The sequence below is a fragment of the Procambarus clarkii genome, chromosome 50 (assembly GCF_040958095.1).
Source record: "Procambarus clarkii isolate CNS0578487 chromosome 50, FALCON_Pclarkii_2.0, whole genome shotgun sequence".
Lineage (NCBI taxonomy): Eukaryota > Metazoa > Arthropoda > Malacostraca > Decapoda > Cambaridae > Procambarus > Procambarus clarkii.
The window spans coordinates 22,760,550-22,781,794 of record NC_091199.1 but is presented as its reverse complement, the minus strand read 5'-3'; positions in this window follow the sequence as shown (position 1 = coordinate 22,781,794).

Genomic DNA, 21,245 nt, shown 5'->3' with positions numbered 1-21,245 from the left:
GTTTTCGCAATAGAATGTTCTATGAGCTAAATTATACTACACAAACTTGGACCAAATAGGTGTACTTACCAAGGGAAGGCTGGTTGTGGAACAGTAAGTTGAGCATTTGTTCTTCTTTCCACCTTCTTCAGGTTCTTCATTCCTGAAGTTTCTCAACAGATGGTTTGTAGGTGGAGTGAAGCTGTTGCGGGTGGTTACTTCTTCACCACCCAATACACCTGTTTCCGGTGGTAATTGGTGTAGCAGGGAACAACACAGAGTGCAACACCACAGGTCTTGCATCCATAGTTCGTGTCCTTCCTTTTACCGGACCGTGCGCATGCATGACACTTGAGACGTTTGGGCAGTCTGTAAATTTCATGTTTCAGTTTGTAGTTCATGCGATTTTCTGAATCAACAATAGGGCGGCCAGGTCCTCTCGCTGGAGGTGTAACAGGAGTTGCAGGAGAGTCAGATTCATCTGACAAAACAGTTTCGTCAACTGGCAGTGTGGCAGACATGTCGGGTTCAGATTCGTTGTCTGCTTCATCTTGAGGTGGTGTAGTGAACAAAGGCCGCCTCACACCAAATGGTCCGGGAGTTGGCATGGCGTCAGCATTGGCAGGAGCTGTTTATGTCTGGAGCGTGCCGCAAGTGTTGAGATGATGATGTTTTAGGCCACTCCTCTGTGTCCCAGTGCAATAGGGCCCAGATTGCCACTTCGTGGAACTGTAGCAATGTTAGCTTTTTTCGATCAGTTGTGTTGTATTTGTACAAAACATAGGCATTATGCAATGCCATTTGCAGGAAATAAAAGGTAATCTTTTTGGTCCACTTGTGAGTTTTCCTGGTAAAATGGTAATATTTAACCATTTGATCGAAGTGGTCCACACCTTTCATGAACTTATTGTACTCGCAAATTGCAGTCGGTTTGTTCACTGTTACCTGTTGTATTCCACTTGTTCCGTCTCGGTTGCGAATTCGCTTCCTTCGCTGAACTCGCTGAGTGTCTGCATTGTGGATGTTGGTAATGATTGAAACCACTCGCTTGTCTTTCCACAGGAGAATGAAGGTATTATCTTTGCGGCGGTATACTGTGGTATCCAGTGGAAGTTTACCCTTGGCTAGAGCTTGCAATACCTTTGGTGCACCACGTAGCATTCTAATTGTGCCACATGTGTACACCCCAAGTTCTCTCAATGTTTCTTGAGTGCTCGTAGAAGTGCTTGGGCCTTGACCTTGATCCATTTTTGATGAAGTAATTGGGTATAATCCACACGGAAACGGGTAAAAATGCTCGAGTTTGGCGCGCGAGGGGAGCGTGATCGACTCACGACACGTGACACGAAAACAATGGGCCCGTCACGTGACCGGGTAGGCCGACGCGCCAGGCGGCCTAGTGGTGAGAAAGAGAACTTCATGGCGCGTCGTTTGAAACAAACCCCAATGAAATCGGATTAAAATTGAATTTTATACAAATATTTTAAAAGTAGACATAACTTTATGTCCACTATGCGTTTACGTTAGACGAAACCGAACGCGCCGGCGCGTCCAGATAGCGCGAAAGTGATATGATAGAGCCCAATAGGCTCAGGAATCTGTACACCTGTTGATTGACGGTTGAGAGGCGGGACCAAAGAGCCAGAGCTCAACCCCCGCAAACACAACTAGGTGAGTACAACTAGGTGAGTACACACACACATACATATATATATATATATATATATATATATATATATATATATATATATATATATATATATATATATATATATATATATATATATATATATATATATGTCGTACCTAGTAGCCAGAACTCACTTCTCAGCCTACTATTCAAGGCCCGATTTGCCTAATAAGCCAAGTTTTCCTGAATTAATATATTTACTATAATTTTTTTCTTATGAAATGATAAAGCAACCCTTTTCTCTATGTATGAGGTCAATTTTTTTTATTGGAGTTAAAATTAACGTAGATATATGACCGAACCTAACCAACCCTACCTAACCTAACCTAACCTATATTTATAGGTAAGGTTAGGTTAGGTAGCCAAAAAAAGCTAGGTTAGGTTAGGTTAGGTAGGTTAGGTAGACGAAAAAACATTAATTCATGAAAACTTGGCTTATTAGGCAAATCGGGCCTTGAATAGTAGGCTGAGAAGTGCGTTCTGGCTATTAGGTACGACATATATATATATATATATATATATATATATATATATATATATATATATATATATATATATATATATATATATATATATATATATATATATATATGTCGTACCTAGTAGCCAGAACTCACTTCTCAGCCTACTATGCAAGGCCCGATTTGCCTAATAAGCCAAGTTTTCATAAATTAATATATTTTCTCTATTTTTTTTATTATGAAATGATAAAGCTACCCATTTCATTATGTATGAGGTCAGTTTTTTTTATTGCAGTTAAAATTAGCGTAGATATAGGACCGAACCTAACCAACCCTACCTAACCTAACCTAACCTATCTTTATAGGGTAGGTTAGGTTAGGTAGCCGAAAAAGTTATGTTAGGTTAGGTTAGGTAGATTAGGTAGTCGAAAAACAATTAATTCATGAAAACTTGGCTTATTAGGCAAATCGGGCCTTGCATAGTAGGCTCAGAAGTGAGTTCTGGCTACTAGGTACGACATATATATATATATATATATATATATATATATATATATATATATATATATATATATATATATATATATATATATATATATATATAAATATATATATATATATATATATATATATATATATATATATATATATATACACACACACACACACATATATATGTCGTACCTAGTAGCCAGAACTCACTTCTCAGCCTACTATGCAAGGCCCGATTTGCCTAATAAGCCAAGTTTTCCTGAATTAATATATTTTCTCTATTTTTTTTCTTATGAAATGATAAAGCTACCCATTTCATTATGAATGAGGTCAATTTTTTTTTATTAGAGTTAAAATTAACGTAGATATATGACCGAACCTAACCAACCCTACCTAACCTAACCTAACCTATCTCTATAGGTTAGGTTAGGTTAGGTAGCCGAAAAAGTTAGGTTAGGTTAGGTTAGGTAGGTTAGGTAGTCAAAAAGCAATTAATTCATGAAAACTTGGCTTATTAGGCAAATCGGGCCTTGTATAGTAGGCTGAGAAGTGCGTCCTGGCTACTAGGTACGACATATATACATATACATATATATATATATATATATATATATATATATATATATATATATATATATATATATATATATATATATATAGACATATGTCGTACCTAATAGCCAGAACGCACTTTTCAGCCTACTATTCAAGGCCCGATTTGCCTAATAAGCCAAGTTTTCATGAATTTATGTTTTTTCGTCTACCTAACCTACCTAACCTAACCTAACCTAGCTTCTTTTGGCTACCTAACCTAACCTTACCTATAAATATAGGTTAGGTTAGGTTAGGTAGGCATGGTTAGGTTCGGTCATATATCTACGTTAATTTTAACTCCAACAAAAAAAATTGACCTCATACATAGAGAAAAGGGTTGCTTTATCATTTCATAAGAAAAAAATTATAGTAAATATATTAATTCAGGAAAACTTGGCTTATTAGGCAAATCGGGCCTTGAATAGTAGGCTGAAAAGTGAGTTCTGGCTACTAGGTACGACATATATATATATATATATATATATATATATATATATATATATATATATATATATGTCGTACCTAGTAGCCAGAACTCACTTTTATGCCTACTATGCAAGGCCCGATTTGCCTAATAAGCCAAGTTTTCATGAATTAATTGTTTTTCGACTACCTAACCTACCTAACCTAACCTAACCTAACGTTTTCGGCTACCTAACCTAACCTAACCTATAAAGATAGGTTAGGTTAGGTTAGGTAGGGTTGGTTAGGTTCGGTCATATATCTACGTTAATTTTAACTCCAATAAAAAAATTTTACCTCATGCATAATGAAATGGGTAGCTTTATCATTTCATAAGAAAAAAATTAGAGAAAATATATTAATTCAGGAAAACTTGGCTTATTAGGCAAATCGGGCCTTGCATAGTAGGCCGAGAAGTGCGTTCTGGCTACTAGGTACGACATATATATATATATATATATATATATATATATATATATATATATATATATATATATATATATATATATATATATATATATATATATATATATGTATATATATATATATATATATATATATATATATATATATATATATATATATATATATATATATATATACATATATATTGTGACGGGAACGTGTTGGAGTGTAGATGTTCGGCAGTCCTCCAATGGCAGGTGTCAATGCCAAGTCACACTTACAAAAAAAAGATAGACTGCTTGCCTGTTTATCTGTGGTAAAGTAAGGGAAGAGACGCAAAACACATAGTATGAACAATGAAACTTTAATATAATATAGAAAACAAATTATAAACAAAGACAATCCCTTGGCTATGTACAGTGCAAACAAACAAGTCAAAAACAATATAACATAAATGAAAAATAGGGATGAAGTTATTCTACAATAATATAAATACACAGTGAAAAATAATCAGGTGCTGAGAATATGGAGCTAGCTGAGAAACATCCACCTGATACACAGCGTATATCAGTTAGTTGTTCATTGCTTGAGAGCACAAGGATATTCTGACTTCAATGGCTGGTTCAAACCCAGACATCGACTCAGGTAGATGGCGCTGAGGTGCAGAAGTGCAGGTGTGTAGTCGGCGAGTCACCAATCAGGAGCAGGCAGGCTGGGAAGGGTAGTTGGCTGGTTGATGACGAGCCGGCGTGGAGGGAGTGTGGAGGAGGGGGTGAGTCTTGGGTACATTTGCCTCCTGGACAAAACGTTTTGTGCTACTGGTAGACGTATCTTGAAGGTAGCATCTTATTCTTGTATAATATACGTAACTTGATGTAGAGAAGAGCAGGCTCAATCTTTTTTGAAAGAGATTATCGTCACAATATATATATATATATATATATATATATATATATATATATATATATATATATATATATATATATATATATATATATATATATATATATATATATATTATATATATATATATATATATATATATATATATATATATATATATATATATATATATATATATATATATATATATATATATATATATTATTAAATATGACCGAAAAAGTAAGATTAATAATTCTAACACGAATTTTCTCAATCTTTCGTACATTTCTTTTCACAGCTCATAAAACAGAGGAAAGGGTCCTGAAAGATATTGTTAATAGAAACGTTATCCCTACAGACAAAAACCAGAGGATACAACTGACGATTTACTATAAAACCAGAAAAACGGCCAGCCTACTCATGAGAAACTCTCCAGACACAAAACAGAACGCTTTAATAGAGACTAACGTCGTCTATGCCTTCAAATGCCCTCTTGGGGACTGTAAGCTCCAAAAAACCCAGTATATAGGCAAGACAACAACATCTCTTTCTAGGCGTTTAACGATGCATAAGCAACAGGGCTCCATTAAGGAACATATAATCTCTTCCCACAACCAAACCATCGCCAGAGAAATCCTAGTAAACAACACAGAAATCATAGATAGATACAGCGATACCAGGCGGCTTGACGTTTGCGAGGCACTACACATCAAGAAGTCAACACCAGCAATCAACAGCCAATTAATGCACAACTATATTCTACCCACCTCAAGACTCCGCTCCAATATAGAAGCATCAAGATATATGGACCAATAGGCTTTCTACATACACTTCTATTCAATACCCATTGTTTCGTGTTCTGTCTTGTGTTGATGAAATTAATACCCTATTAATGCCACCTCTTGTTCTGTCTTGTGTTGATACCCTATTAATGCCACCTCACTAAAATGTAGATATAAAATCGGAGATGCGTAAGTTCTATTCAGTTGTGTATTTGTAAACTAATGTCTTTGAAAATGTAATAAGTTTTACGAAACGCGCTCGTGTCGCGTCAGACTAGAAATAAAAATGAATTTTGGAGAATTGATTTTTGATTTACCTCCAACAGTGAAAAGAAATGTACGAAAGATTGAGAAAATTCGTGTTAGAATTATTAATCTTACTTTTTCGGTCTTATTTAATAATATATATATATATATATATATATATATATATATATATATATATATATATATATATATATATATATATATATATATATGTATATATATATATATATATATATATATATGTCGTACCTAGTAGCCAGAACGCACTTTACAGCCTATTATGCAAGGCCTGATTTGCCTAATAAGCCAAGTTTTCCTGAATTAATATATTTTCTCTAATTTTTGTCTTATGAAATGATAAAGCTTCCCATTTCATTATGTATGTGGTCAATTTTTTTTTTATTGGAGTTAAAATTAACGTAGATATATGACCGAACCTAACCAACCCTACCTAACCTAACCTAACCTATCTTTATCGGTTAGGATACGTTAGGTAGCCGAAAAAGTTAGGTTAGGTTAGGTTAGGTAGGTTAGGTAGTCGAAAAACGATTAATTCAGGAAAACTTGGCTTATTAGGCAAATTGGGCCTTGCATAGTAGGCTGAGAAGTGCGTTCTGGCTACTAGGTACGACATATATATATATATATATATATATATATATATATATATATATATATATATATATATATATATATATATATATATATATATATATATATATATATATATATATATGTATATATATATACATATATATATATATATATATATATATGTCGTACCTAGTAGCCAGAACTCACTTCTCAGCCTACTATGCAAGGCCCGATTTGCCTAATAAGCCAAGTTTTCATGAATTAATGTTTTTTCGTCTACCTAACCTACCTAACCTAACCTAACCTAGCTTTTTTTGGCTACCTAACCTAACCTTACCTATATATATAGGTTAGGTTAGGTTAGGTAGGGTTGGTTAGGTTCGGTCATATATCTACGTTAATTTTAACTCCAATAAAAAAAAATTGACCTCATACATAGTGAAAAGGGTAGCTTTATCATTTCATAAGAAAAAAAATATAGTAAATATATTAATTCAGGAAAACTTGGCTTATTAGGCAAATCGGGCCTTGAATAGTAGGCTGAGAAGTGAGTTCTGGCTACTAGGTACGACATATATATATATATATATATATATATATATTTTGGTAGCAGTCTTTCCTGTAGACATATATTATTAAATATGACCGAAAAAGTAAGATTAATAATTCTAACACGAATTTTCTCAATCTTTCGTACATTATGCTTCACTGTTGGAGGTAAATAAAAAATCACTTCTCCAAAATTCATTTTTATTTCTAGTCTGACGCGACACGGGCGCGTTTCGTAAAACTTATTACATTTTCAAAGACTTCACAAATACACAACTGATTAGAACTTGCGTTTCCCTGATTTTATATCTACATTTGAGTGAGGTGGGAAGGGTGATGTGGCATTACATTTGAGTGAGGTGGGAAGGATGATGTGGCATTAACACAAGACAGAACACTAGAGGATATTAATAGGGTATTAAAAGTATCAACACAAGACAGAACAGAAACAATGGGTATTGAATAGAAGTGTTTGTAGAAAGCCTATTGGTCCATATTTCTTGATGCTTCTATATTGGAGCGGAGTCTTGAGGTGGGTAGAATATAGTTGTGCAATAATTGGCTGTTGATTGCTGGTGTTGACTTCTTGATGTGTAGTGCCTCGCAAACGTCAAGCCGCCTGCTATCGCTGTATCTATCGATGATTTCTGTGTTGTTTACTAGGATTTCTCTGGCGATGGTTTGGTTATGGGAAGAGATTATATGTTCCTTAATGGAGCCCTGTTGTTTATGCATCGTTAAACGCCTAGAAAGAGATGTTGTTGTCTTGCCTATATACTGGGTTTTTTGGAGCTTACAGTCCCCAAGTGGGCATTTGAAGGCATAGACGACGTTAGTCTCTTTTAAAGCGTTCTGTTTCGTGTCTGGAGAGTTTCTCATGAGTAGGCTGGCCGTTTTTCTGGTTTTATAGTAAATCGTCAGTTGTATCCTCTGATTTTTGTCTGTAGGGATAACGTTTCTATTAACAATATCTTTCAGGACCCTTTCCTCTGTTTTATGAGCTGTGGAAAAGAAGTTCCTGTAAAATAGTCTAATAGGGGGTATAGGTGTTGTGTTAGTTGTCTCTTCGGAGGTTGCATGGCTTTTCACTTTCCTTCTTATGATGTCTTCGATGAAACCATTGGAGAAGCCGTTATTGACTAGAACCTGCCTTACCCTACAGAGTTCTTCGTCGACTTGCTTCCATTCTGAGCTGTGGCTGAGAGCACGGTCGACGTATGCGTTAACAACACTCCTCTTGTACCTGTCAGGGCAGTCGCTGTTGGCAACAGCGACTGCCCTGACAGGTACAAGAGGAGTGTTGTTAACGCATACGTCGACCGTGCTCTCAGCCACAGCTCAGAATGGAAGCAAGTCGACGAAGAACTCTGTAGGGTAAGGCAGGTTCTAGTCAATAACGGCTTCTCCAATGGTTTCATCGAAGACATCATAAGAAGGAAAGTGAAAAGCCATGCAACCTCCGAAGAGACAACTAACACAACACCTATACCCCCTATTAGACTATTTTACAGGAACTTCTTTTCCACAGCTCATAAAACAGAGGAAAGGGTCCTGAAAGATATTGTTAATAGAAACGTTATCCCTACAGACAAAAATCAGAGGATACAACTGACGATTTACTATAAAACCAGAAAAACGGCCAGCCTACTCATGAGAAACTCTCCAGACACGAAACAGAACGCTTTAAAAGAGACTAACGTCGTCTATGCCTTCAAATGCCCACTTGGGGACTGTAAGCTCCAAAAAACCCAGTATATAGGCAAGACAACAACATCTCTTTCTAGGCGTTTAACGATGCATAAACAACAGGGCTCCATTAAGGAACATATAATCTCTTCCCATAACCAAACCATCGCCAGAGAAATCCTAGTAAACAACACAGAAATCATCGATAGATACAGCGATAGCAGGCGGCTTGACGTTTGCGAGGCACTACACATCAAGAAGTCAACACCAGCAATCAACAGCCAATTATTGCACAACTATATTCTACCCACCTCAAGACTCCGCTCCAATATAGAAGCATCAAGAAATATGGACCAATAGGCTTTCTACAAACACTTCTATTCAATACCCATTGTTTCTGTTCTGTCTTGTGTTGATACTTTTAATACCCTATTAATATCCTCTAGTGTTCTGTCTTGTGTTAATGCCACATCATCCTTCCCACCTCACTCAAATGTAATGCCACATCACCCTTCCCACCTCACTCAAATGTAGATATAAAATCAGGGAAACGCAAGTTCTAATCAGTTGTGTATTTGTGAAGTCTTTGAAAATGTAATAAGTTTTACGAAACGCGCCCGTGTCGCGTCAGACTAGAAATAAAAATGAATTTTGGAGAAGTGATTTTTGATTTACCTCCAACAGTGAAGCATAATGTACGAAAGATTGAGAAAATTCGTGTTAGAATTATTAATCTTACTTTTTCGGTCATATTTAATAATATATATATATATATATATATATATATATATATATATATATATATATATATATATATATATATATATATATATATATATATATATATATATATATATATATATATATATATATATATATATATATATATATATATATATATATATTATAAATAATAAATAATAAATATATATAGCAGTAAATATGTGCACATTTGTGTAGATATTTACTGCTAGGTGAATGGAGGAATTAGTTGAAGTATGCCCAACCACATCTGTCTCACCCAGAAAACGAACCCGGACTCCGCGAATATGGGAGTAGATTGAACCCAACTAAACAAATTCTCTTAAAAACAAATATCCTCACTATAACAACATTAAATATTACCACATAGGTACTTTACTAACAAAATTGATTAACATGCAAGTAATTATCAAAATAAGGAATAATATGCAGGTGTTAGAAAACCGGATTATGTTATTTCCACCTGTGTAATACGATTCATCGTTCCAGGTGTGTAACACGGGGCAACGTTCAAGGTGTGTAACACATGGCATCGTTCCAGGTGTGTAACACAGGGCAACGTTCAAGGTGTATAACACAGGGAATCGTTCCAGGTGTGTAGCACGAGGATCGTTCCACCTGTATAACACGAGGCAACGTCCCACCTGTGTAACAAAGGGCAACGTTCAAAGTGTGTAACACAGGGCATCGTTCCAGGTGTATAACACGAGGCATCGTTCCAGGTGTGTAACCCGAGGCATCGTTCTACCTGTGTAACACGAGGCAACGTTCCACCTGTGTAACACAGGGCAACGTTCAATGTGTGTAAGACAGGGCATCGTTCCAGGTGTGTAGCACGTGGCATCGTTCCGCGTGTGTAACACGAGGCATCGTTCCACGTGTGTAAAACGAGGCATCGTTCCACGTGTGTAACACGAGGCATCGTTCCACGTGTGTAACACGGGACAACGTTCCAGGTGTGTAACACGGGGAATCGTTCCACGTGTGTAACTCGAGGCAACGTTCCACTTGTGTAACACAGAGAAACGTTCCATATGTGTTACATGAATCATCGTTTCACGTGTGTAACACGAGGCATCGTTCCAGGTGTGTAACACAAGGCATCGTTCCAGCTGTGTGACACGGGGCATCGTTCCCCCTGTGTAACACGGGGCATCGTTCCACCTGTGTAACTCGAGGCAACGTTCCATCTGCGTAACACGCGGCAACGTTTCAGGTGTGTAATACGAATCATCGTTCCACGTGTGTAACACGAGGCATCGTTCCAGGTGTGTAACACGAGACATCGTTCCAGATGTGTCACACAAGGCATCCTTCCAGGTGTGTAACACAAGGCATCGTTCCACTTGTGTAACACGAGACATCGTTCCAGGTGTGTAACACGGGGCATCGTTCCAGGTGTGTAACACAAGGCATCGTTCAACGTGTGTAACACGGGACAGCGTTCCACCTGTGTAACACGGGACCACGTTCCAGGAGTGTAACACAGGGCATCGTTACAGGTGTGTAACACGGGGCATTGTTACAGGTGTGTAACACGGGGCATCATTACAGGTGTGTAACACGGCATTGTTCGAGGTGTGTAACACAAGGCATCGTTCCACGTGTGTAACACGAGATATCGTTCCACGTGTGTAACACGAGATATCGTTCCAGGTGTGTAACACGAGGCATCGTTCCACGTGTGTAACACGAGGCATCGTTCCAGGTGTGTAACACGAGGCATCGTTCCAGGTGTGTAACACGAGGCATCGTTCCACGTGTGTAACACGAGGCATCGTTCCACGTGTGTAACACGGGGCAACGTTCCACCTGTGTAACACGGGACCACGTTCCAGGTGTGTAACACGGGGCATGGTTCCAGGTGTGTAACACAGAGCATCGTTCTAGGTGCGTAACACGAGGCATCGTTTCACGTGTGTAATACGAGGTATTTCTTCCAGGTGTGTAACACGAGGCATCGTTCCACGTGTGTAACACGAGGCATCGTTCCAGGTGCGTAACACGGGGCATCGTTCCAAGTGTGTAACACGGGACATTGTTACAGGTGTGTAACACGGGGCATCATTACAGGTGTGTAACACAGGGCATCGTTCCACGTGTGTAACACGAAATATCGTTCCACGTGTGTTACACGAGATATCGTTCCAGGTGTGTAACACGAGGCATCGTTCCAGGTGTGTAACACGGGGCAACGTTCCAGGTGTGTAACACGGGGCATGGTTCCAGGTGTGTAACACGGGGCATCGTTCTAGGTGTGTAACACGAGGCATCGTTTCGCGTGTGTAACACGAGGTATTTCTTCCAGGTGTGTAACACGAGGCATCGTTCCACGTGTGTAACTCAAGGCAACGTTCAACCTGTGTAACACGGGGCAACGTTCCAGGTGTGTAACACGAGGCGTCGTTCCAGGTGTGTAACACGAGGCATCGTTCCACGTGCGTGACACGGGGCATCGTTCCAAGAGCGTAACACGGGGCATCGTTCCAAGTGTGTAACACGGGGCATCGTTACAGGTGTGTAACACGAGATATCGTTCCACGTGTGTAACACGAGGCATCGTTCCACGTGTGTAACACGGGGCATCGTTCCAGGTGCGTAACACGGGGCATCGTTCCAGGTGTGTAACACGGGGCATCGTTCCCTCTGTAACACGGGGCATCGTTACAGGTGTGTAACACGAGATATCGTTCCACGTGTGTAACACGAGGCATCGTTCCACGTGTGTAACACGGGGCATCGTTCCAGGTGCGTAACACGAGGCATCGTTCCACGTGTGTAACACGGGGCATCGTTCCAGGTGCGTAACACGGGGCTTCGTTCCACCTGTGTAACTCAAGGCAACGTTCAACCTGTGTAACACGGGGCAACGTTCCGGGTGTGTAACACGAGGCGTCGTTCCAGGTGTGTAACACGAGGCATCGTTCCACCTGTGTGACACGAGGCATCATTCCAGGTGTGTAGCACGGGACTTCGTTCCAGGTGTGTAATACGAGGCATCGTTCTACCTGTGTAACACAGGGCAACGTTCCATATGTGTTACACGAATCATCGTTCCACCTGTGTAACACGGAGCAACGTGCCAGGTGTGTAACACTGGGCATCGTTCCAGATGTGTAACACCGGGCAACGTTTCAGGTGTGTAACACGGAACAACGATCCAGGTGTGTAACACTGGGCAACGTTCCAGGTGTGTAACACGAGGCAACGATCCAGGTGAGTGTTTGTGATCATTTTTGTGAATGAGTAGCACTCAAACGGTCTGCAATTTGAAGGCTGACATAGCACAGACACGCTACCAAGTCGTCATCCTTTGTCGACAATTTTTTTTTAGCTAATTCAAAGATTCTGAAGGGCCTTGGTGGCTTAAAATGCTTAAATGTTAAATATCAGGTTACAAATTAAATGACAGAACAGTTTTGGACTTATATTGACACTGTTTGGCTTGTTCACACAAAATTAAGAACATAATCCTAGTCAGTATAAAATCATGTGACTGAAGGTAATGGTAGCAATCCATTGATTGGAACGAGAGCATTAAGAGCATATGCATGTCTAATCATCAGGTATAAACAATATGTACTAAAAAGGATTATTTTAAAAGTTATTAAAATCTACTGTCAAGGACATGTGCTTGGAACTTATTCAAGACAATTATCTGAACTAATTGAAACAAGAGCCTAACAACCACAATGAATTTAAAACTAGATAAGAGAAACTTTAAAACTAGATAAGAGAAACTTTAAAACTAGATAACAGAAACTTTAAAACTTTACAAAAACTAGATCGAGAAGGCTAACATATTGGCGATGGCAGTTAAAGGGTAGCCAACTCTGAGAGGTGACAGGAACTATTCCATGTTAGGTGTCCCCTGGCCTTAGTGGCAGCTAGAACATTAAGGGAAATCTTGATGTCATGCACTGCAAAAATACAAATGGCACAGTAGAGTTCACATTGGCATATGATTAAGAGACAATACAAAAGTTGAAATAAGTACAGGCATTGTACAACAATATCAGGACACATGAGGTAGCGGTACTGGAAAGTAAGGCAACAAAAATGACAACTTATTCGTCCAGGAGATTAATAGTTTTCTGTCTTGATCAAACAAATAAAACAGAACAATAATTGCAAAGTGCACTTAGGTTTGTACTTAGCTATTGATTCTGCGAAGGTCAACACCTAGTTCGTCAAGAACACTATACAACTCTGGCTCTGACTGAACGTCATAAACAAATGAAATTGCATTGTGTCAAGCTCTCAACTGGATAGTTTATCTCATTAACATGCAGACAGTTGACTTGTGGTGCGTGCACAGTTGAGACACGGGGCACGGAAGGGGATCTTTCTGGCATAGACCTAAGATTATAGGTGCTAGTACGGGGTAGCTCTACATCAGGTGGTCTGTCAACCAAAGTAGGTGGTGTCGCAATAGACAAATCTGTCTGGGAAGCTTCATTGACATCTTCTGCATCAGTCTCCTCAACAGTCATTTTAGCTAACTTTACGAGGTCTAATTGTTCATTTACATACTCTCATGTTAACAAATTCTAACGTTTGTATTTGTTACATTTGATAAGCTCTATTAGTTTATATGGTCCCAAAATTTTCAAACATTAGTGCTTGCTCTGTAGGGTTAATGTTTAAGGTAAGGGCATACAACTACTGGGGTTACGTGAGGCCGGGCCCCCAGGGACACAATTCCCAGTAAGTGACCAAATATTGTCTGTCGTGTACCGTTGATCGCCTAACCCTCTATACAGTACAGGTGATGTAAACTCCAGTTAAAAATTACATTGATATATAATTTATTAACCCTAACCCCCAAATATAACAATTACTTTACCTCCTCGATCTTACGTTATCTCTCAGAACCCACATAGACAGGAGACGAAAGTTACGTACATCAAACGAAAGGTAAGGTCTACTTTACTGAAGTGACAGTAGTAGGCATCCTTCAGTCTCGGGAGACTATTAAGTTGCGCGCTGGTTGTCAATCCTGGTGCAGCGTCTGGTGTGACTGATGAGGCCAATCCGAGAATGGCAGTCCATCCCACACTGAGCACAAACGAAGTCCGATTCCGGTGTGTCTTCCTGGCTACCGGCTTTCCCTCTCTGTCTCTTTGCCTCCGATTTCTTGGCAAGTGACTCCTCGAACTTGGAGAGACCTCTTCGAACAGACTGCCTCCAGGCTGAACGGTCTGTGGCCTGTGTTTCCCACGTAGCAAGATCGACGTCCATGGCTTTCAGGTCCCTTTTGCACACGTCTTTGTACCGTAGCTGGGGCTTGCTTGTTGGACGCTTTCCCTGCATCAGCTCTCCATACAGGAGATCCTTCGCGATCTCCTGCCATCGTCCATTCGCACAACGTGACCGAGCCAGTGCATTCGTCTATGTTTCAGCATTGTGTACATGCTGTTTTTTTTTTTGCAGGGATATTCCTGCGCGGGCCCTAAGCCTCTGGCTGGCCCACTAAGTGTTGCTTGTTTCTGCTTTACTTGGGCGGAGTATGAGTATTTATGACTCGTATGGTCGCTTCAGTAAGATTTTGCCATATGTGTTTAACAACTTCTGCTCTGTAGAATCTAAGTTGAAATCTTAATGGGTTTGTAACTGTGCACTGTGTTAGATAACGTTCCAGTGGTCTGTCGAGCATTTCTCCACAGTGTTAACTACATGCTGGTGAATGTTACTCTCCCCAGGACGTTGTTGTTTGTCACCTTGTCCTGCCAGGTGACGTCCAAGATGTGTCGAAGGCAGCGCATGTGGTAGCCATTCAGCTGTCTTTCCTGATGGGCGTGGAGTGTCCAAGACTCACTGCCATAAAGGAGAGTGCTCAGGACACAGGTTCTGTAAACCTCAATCTTTATATACTCAGTCAGCCTGTTGTTGGCCCACACTCTCTTTGTCAGTCTGGACATGATAGTAGATGCCTTACCGATGCGTTTGTTTAGCTCCGTATCAAGAGAGAGGGAGTCAGAGATTGGGGAGCCCAGGTACCCGAAGTTGTGAAGGACTTCCAGTTTGGAATCGGAGATGCCGATGACAGGTGGGGAGTTCACTACTTGTTCCATGACTTGCGTTTTCTTCAGGCTGATGGTGAGTCCGAAAGCCTGAGAGGCCTCGCTGAAGCGGGTCATGAGCCGTTGGGGGTCTTCAGCTGAGTGATCAGTGACTGCTGCGTTGTCAGCTAAAAGGAAGTCGTGCAGACACCTCAGCCGAACCTTCGACTTGGCTCTCAGCCTAGCGAGGTTAAAGAGCTTTCCATCCGACCTGGTTCGGAGGTAGATGCCTTCTGTGGCAGATCCGAAGGCGTGCTGCAGCATAACTGCGAAGCAAATCCCGAATAGGGTCGGAGCCAGGACGCAGCCCTGCCTTACTCCACTTCGGATGTCAAAGGCGCCTGATGTTAGGCCATCAAAGACCACGGTGCCCTTTATGATCTCAGGGAAAGATCTCATGATGCTGAGGAGCCTGGGTGGGCATCCGATCTTGGGGAGATCTTGAACCGGCCATCCCTGCTGACGAGGTCGAAGGCCTTCGTCAGGTCTATGAAGGTTACAAAGAGTGGCTGCTTCTGTCCCCTGCATTTCTCCAACAGTTGTCTGAGGGAAAATACCATGTCGATAGGGACCTGTTAGCTCTGAATCCGCATTGTGATTCTGGATAGACTCTCTCTGGAAGTACTTGGAACCTCTTCAATGTGACTCGAGTAAACAGCTTTCCGACAATACTGAGAAGGGAGATTCCACGGTAATTATTGCAATTGCCCCTGTCACCTTTATTCTTATACAGCGTGACGATGTTGGCGTCCCTCACGTCCTGTGACACCTCTCCTTCTTCCCAACAGAGGCAGAGAATTTCATGCAGCTCCATGAGCAGGCTACCTCTGCAGCACTTCAAGGACTCAGAAGGAATACCGTCTCTTCCAAGAGCTTTGCCAGAAGCAAGGGAGGTTAGGGCCTCGCTGAGTTCTTCGAGGGTCGGTTCGCTGTCGAGCTCTATTAACACAGGCAGGCACTCAATAGATCTCAGGGCGTCTTCGGTGACCACATTCTCCCTGGCGTATAGCTCAGAGTAGTGCTTGACCCAGCGCTTCAGCTGCAGTGTCTGGTCCTGAATCACCTCGCCAGTGGCAGATTTCAGAGGAGCGGTCTTCTTCTGGATTGGGTCGAGGGCCTGCTTGATGCCATCATACATTCCCCTTACATTGCCTGTATCCGCTGCAGTCTGTATCTGGGAGCAGAGCTGGAGCCAATAGTTGTTGGCACATCGCTTGGCGCTCTACTGCACTTTGCAGCGGACGGCCCGAAGGATCTGTAAGTTGTGCTGATTTGGGCAGGCTTTGTAGGCTGCCAAGGCATTTCTCTTCTCTTCGATGACAGGTGTCATCTCTTCCGAGTGAGTCTCGAACCAGTCTGCCGACCTGCTGGTCTTCTTGCCAAAGGTGGAAATGGCAGCGTTGAACACATCATCTCTAAAGTGCTCCCATCTTTTACAGGCGGTGACCCCGGCTAGGCCAGAGAGAACGTCCTCGAGCACACGTGCAAAATCTTCCACCATATGTCATAGTTGACCATATGTCAACTAATAACCAGGTTGCGGGTCTTGGTGGTGTCGAAGCGAGGTCTGCCCTCTTTTTTCGAGTGATGAATCATCTTTGTTTGCATCTTGACCCTGCTACATACCAGGGAGTGGTCGGTGTCACAGACAGCACTCTGGTAGCTACTCGTAATCTTGACGCTGGGTAGACTTGCACGCCTGATAAGAATCAGGTCAAACTGGTGCCAGTGCTTGGATCTGGGGTGTTTCCAAGAGACTCGGTGTTGAGGCTTTGTGTTGAAGAACGTGTTTGTGACACAGAGACCATGAAGGCAGCAGAGTTCTAGCAGATGTTACCTGTTCTCACTCATCCTCCCTATGCCAAATTGACCCAGACAAGTGGGCCAAATGTTGTGATCGGCACCCACTCTGGTGTTGAAGTCGCCGAGGATGAACAGTGGCTTCTTTACAGGGTTTCTCGCTATGACTTTGTTGAGGTCATCGTAGAATTTTTCCTTTGCCTCTGCTGGAGAAGTCAGGGTTGGTGCATATGCACTAATTACATTGACTGGTCCTGTTTGGGAGTGCAGTTGCAGAGACAGAATTCGTTCGGTTTCCCCCGTCGGTGGCATAATGTGTCCCAACTGTGCATTCTGATGGCAAATCCCACACCATGTTCCTTGGTCTCGTCTGGAGGTTTTCCTTGCCGGAAGAAAGAGAAGGCCCACTCTCTCACAGATCCTGATCCTGGAAGCCTGGTCTCTTGGAGAGCAACAATATCCATCTGCAGTTTGCTCAGCTCCCTATCGATGACGGCTGTTTTTTGGGCGTCGTTGATTTCTTGCAGGTCGTCAGAGAAACCTGGTGTCAGTGTCCTGACGTTCCATGTTCCAAGCTTTAGGGCAGTTGATATTCTCTTTTTAGGTTTGGTATTGCTTGGTGCAAAGTTGTCGGGCCGCTTGTCGGTTTTCACCCTAAACCCCACGCACCCAGTGAGGTTAACGGACCGTGGCGAGGCAACACCTTATTGGCTGGGGTTTGCCCAGCTTGAGGCGGGCGGTAGTTGCCCAGTGGGGCGCGATGACCCCTCACACTATCGGAAGCAACCCCTGGCGTCACACTCTTCGCCAATAAAACAGAAGACTTAAAACCAGTAGACTGTCGCTTCCCGTGTTGGTTCGACGCAATGAGGCGAAGCTGGAGTGTCCTTTCCAGGGCGCAAAGCCTGGGTAGGTAGGTAAGATGAGGTTCAAGTCCTCTTGTATTTCTGACTACGAGATATTTCACCACTTCAAAAACCGAACATATCTCTTGTTACTTTAACATTTTAAATAACCAATATCCCACACATAATTCAGTACAGTCAGGGCCTATCACTAAAAGTTCATGTGTACCCAGCTTTAGTCGCTGGGTACACATGAACTGGGTATGGTGACATGATGTGTGTCTTATGCTGTAAACAGATTAAACACCTATCATCATAATGCGCAATCTCTTCAACCATTTTGGGCCAGAAATACTTCAACCGACCTTGCTGGAGTGTGCGATCCTCTCCTGGATGTGCACTTGACGGAGCATCATGGATAATCTTTAACACAGTTGGTACTAATACTGCTGGAACAACTAAGTGACAGCACTTGGCCAATATAAGAACTGCCTTTAGAAACTTGTGTAAGGAATCGTTCAGGACCCTGTATACCACTTATGTAAGACCAATCCTGGAGTATGCAGCTCCAGCCTGGAGTTCATACCTAGTTAAACTAAACACAAGACGAAGTTAGAGAAGACTCAGAGGTATGCCACCAGACTGATCCCGGAACTGAGAGGAATGAGTTACGAGGAAAGGCTAAGAGAGCTAAACCTCACAACCCTGGAAAACAGAAGAGTAAGGGGAGACATGTGTTATGATCTCAGCCTACAGGAGAAACGAGTCTCCCCCTTGAGAGTTATTCATCAAGCCTGACCTGATTAGAAGGTCTAGCAAATATTGAGGTGATAACCCATATGTAAAATAGTTGCTTGGATATATATAACAATTTAAGATTATGGGCAGTGAAGAAGGGAACAGATAAATGACTGGCTAGGAGATGTGGACATTTTGCTGGAGACACGAGGCTCGCTTCTGGAGGGCTTTGACCTCACTTGAGGCCAGACATCGCAGGGGGAAAGCCGCATTCCGTTGAGCTCCCGTCAGAAAGGAACCCCTAGTGATATATCTCGAAGAGAAGAGAAGTGTGCAAACGTACCAGCTGTGGAATCGAGCTGGGGACGTGTGGTCTCAAGTCGTGGGCGATGAGGAGTGTTTATTAAAAAAGCCCAGAGACATTATCGTGGGCCGTGGCAGCGCCCTGACCAAGCTCCGTCAGAGGGAGGAGCGCCTCGACGAGACAATCTGTGGTAAGCACGATATACGCCAGTTCATAGTGATTGCTTGTAGTTGGTCGTGTGCCCAGCGACAGTAGCGATGTTTATTTATAAGTTAGACATGTTTTGATAAGGCAGAAAGCCTAAAATAAGAGAGTGGAGAGGGAGGAACACGGAGCGACGTCCATCCCCTCTGAGCGCTGGCAGGTGACTGAGAGCTCCCGACGGCGAAGGCCCCTCCCTGAGTGAGTGAGGCGGATTGAGTGAGGACCGCCGCCGGGCGAGGTGGAGTATGGACCCGCCCAAAAACGGGGGAGTCCACTCTCACTGTATGTAGAGGACAGATAGAGGTTTGAGACAAGCATATTGTGTGGTTATTTTTGTTTATGTGTTAAAGGGGAACATTTTATTGGAGTGTCGATGGGTTGCAGGTTTGTCTTTGGGGAAGAAGTTGCTGAGAACTTCGAAGCCAGCACAGATGAAGTAATTGATGAGACTCCAAGGTAGTGGAGGAGAGGACCTCGAGCTGTGAGGAGAAGCAGTGAAGAGGAGTGTCACGTGCTTCTGTAGAGGTGGTGAAGCACCATATTTGCTCGAGGAAACTTCATGGTGCAGCAGCCAAGAGAGCTGTGGAGGACCCTAGCAGAAGGGTGAAGCACCGTAGTTGCTCAAGGAAACTTCATGATAGCAGCCTGGAGGAGCTGCAGAGGATCCTGGTAGTGAAGCCCGGAAGAACCTAAAGATATCAGGGTAGTGAACTTCCAGAGGTGGAAGGGAAGTTCTGGTGGATTACTTGTAGGGAGTTGATAGTGTTTGGTTGTCATTAGCGTGCAAGACGCAGTGAGAGGTGAGTGATTGTTGGCATTCTTATGTCAAGGAGTTTTTTATACTGAAGTTTAGAGTTACAGTCGTAGGCTGGATTACCTACAGACGTATGCGTTCCAGGACTGATAGAGTAATCGATTGATCATTGTTGTGTATCAATGAACATTTATACTGATATATGTTATTGCATTCAAATGTTGATTTTCTTTGTACACATTTATATATATATATATATATATATATATATATATATATATATATATATATATATATATATATATAAATATATATACATATATATATATATATATATATATATATATATATATATATATATATATATATATATATATATATATATATATATATTTCTCTTGTTGATAGTGCAACAGTGTATGTAGACTTGATCAACTTGAGGAGGTTGATAGTATCAGGTGGTGAACCAGGAGATAGGATACCACTTGATAAGCTGATGATAGAGTTCTGATGGTGTTGGAGTGCAACCTGATTGTGATAGTATAGAGTATAGGATTCATTATTATTGTATGTGTGTATGTGCTTCGTCCAGTAAATGTATTCCAATTTGCTGGTGTTTGCCCTTGTCCTAGTGAGGCTTCCCATGAAATAGTACAGAAGAAGAGAGAGAGAGAGAAAGAACCAAGAACCACTGCTGTGGACAGGGTAGAAGGTAATACTAATAAGTCAAAAGGGGATTGAGGAGATCATATCACCTAAGGAGAGAGTGGGGAGTCACAGCGGCTCGAGTGGGTGTGTGCACGTGACAACGAGGCTAAGTGTTGGAGCCGCATCCCCTAAACGTGTGACGTTGAACCCCTCTCCAAGAGCCAGAAACGCCCAGGGTGATCTACTGGTAAAGTATAAGCACTCTACCGAGTTGTGGGTTGG